The following is a 2,360-nucleotide window of genomic DNA, read 5'->3' on the forward strand; positions in this document are numbered from 1 at the left end:
GATGGTCACCGTTGGAATGCCTTTGATTATATGTCTGGAATATCTACTCTATAATATGCGACAAAAAAAACAGCATTTTGCTTGTTTGTTTCTTGAGTTCTAGCTTCTCAAGACATGATGAAGTCGTAGGGGCGCCATCATGACATGTTGGAGGTCTTGCGCTTGTTATATAGGGTGGAGCGTTTTCCTCAAAATAATTGGCGATGGCCAATTTCTTCTAGAGAAAGAGAGAGAGAGAGAGAGAGAGAGAGAGAGAGAGAGAGAGAGAGAGAGGTCAGTAGAATAATAATAATAATAATAATAAGAAGAAGAAGAAGAAGAAGATACCTTTAAAATTAGATTCGATTAACATACATAATCCTTCAGTTGCAATGATTGCCTAAAGACTATGTCTGTATAACTATACGTCTGAAAAACTGAAGGATAGTCGAGTTAGAAACGTTCGTGCAGCGTACATCAATGGGTTATAAAGATGCATTTTATACTTATTGCAAACTATTTTCAGCTTAGAACGAAAGGAGAATACTTTGAACCGTTATAAACACCGGACAAAAATTGACAAAATCGTTCGGTTTCAAGGAGAACGACTTCCGCTTTCACTGACGAAACATTACATAACAGGAAATATGCACGCAAAGAATTCCAACAAAGGGCACTGATGCTCAACAAGGATAAGTAAAAATTCCACCCACTGTTTTGGTCGGCTTTGCTTAAAACTACGAATAGCTACAGAATGAAATACATAATTGAGGCAAATAAATATACTCTACTACATGTACTGAGTACTTTTATCTCGTTTGTATTTCTCGAATTTTTAAACGTTTATGTTTGTTTAAGATTTGTTTCAAATTATTTTCCTTTGCACAATTCTCGGTTACTAATAAAGTGACGAGGTTCTTTCTTTTAAGTCAGGACAGCTCCAGAGGTCTGTTATCACCTGAATTGGTTGATGTAGGCATATGATATAATATAATACAATATGATATGATACAATATGATGTAATATAATATAAGTATATATGCATATGTGAGAATATATATATATATATAAATGATAGTCGGGAACTAAATGACAGTAAGATAGAATATAAACTAAAGTGGCACATACTAAAAGTAGCTAATTCCTATAACTCAACTAACAGACGCTGTCAACTCTGTTTAAGTGAGCGCCTCGAAATCCTAACGGCTAAGAATGACCTATTAAACAGGAGATATGAATCTAGCCTAATCTGTCTTCACGCTACTAAATACTCATTCTCTAAGTATAATTAAATATATAATACATTACACTTCCTAAGTAAAACTAAATATGCATAATAGAATTTTCCTTCTAAGTATAATTAATCATAATTAATTACGAATAAGACCAGAGTTAGCCCCCTTTTCACCTAAATTTAGGGTTGCTTCCCTGTACTAACACTGCCGGTGCTATAAATATACGACGCATCCCTCAATCATAAAATCACGTGGAGATGCATTTGATTAAAATCGGAATAATGAGCTTAAATAGCACCCATCCTACATCCCCTTACAGGACACAATTATATGTTTCATTACTGTGTGTGTGCGTGTGAATTACATCCGTATATGTGGTTGTGTGCGTATGTTCATCGACAAATCGTAAGTGGAGAATTCTTGAAATCTTTTATAAATTTTCACTTTTCCTCTGATCGATTGTATTTAGAGAATACGAATCTGTCTGCTCCATTCTTTTTTTGAAGAAGCGAAATATTTCAAGGTTTCTACGCAAATCAGTTGTTACATAGCCCAGTGCTCATACGACAAGAGAATCGAATGAAAATCTTTTGCCTGGATATAAGAGCTGTAAGCTTCGTTTCAGTTCTCCATAGATGTTCTCCTTTTCACTAATTTCGGAAGAGACTCTCATATCTGCTGGGTTGCCGGCCTCTCTATAACGATGCACAACTTTTGTTCTCTGTCCAATACAAATATATTTGGCCTATTGTAGTTACATGAGGTTGCCGTTTTTTTAATGTTTCATCAATATTCCTTGTTGAATGTATGCATGTATATATGTACGTTTGTATGTATGTATATTTATATAACTACATACAACAAAAATTAATTCGTTAAGTTATTTTCGTAAGAATATAAAATATCAGTGGAATACTCGACTAAGACTTGATGAATTATGTTACAGCAAAGTCAATAAATATAATTAGTTGTTTGAACAGGATTTGTGAAAACACTTGAGCATTATTTAATCAATAAAAAGAGTTTCATTTTACTTCAATATTAGATTGGTTTTGCGGTATCATCCAGATACCTAAATAACTTAAATGTTTATGTAATGAAAGTCAATGTCCTAAAATAAAATAAATCAAGTTTGGGTGCCATAT

Source organism: Octopus bimaculoides, chromosome 12 (assembly GCF_001194135.2).
Source record: "Octopus bimaculoides isolate UCB-OBI-ISO-001 chromosome 12, ASM119413v2, whole genome shotgun sequence".
Lineage (NCBI taxonomy): Eukaryota > Metazoa > Mollusca > Cephalopoda > Octopoda > Octopodidae > Octopus > Octopus bimaculoides.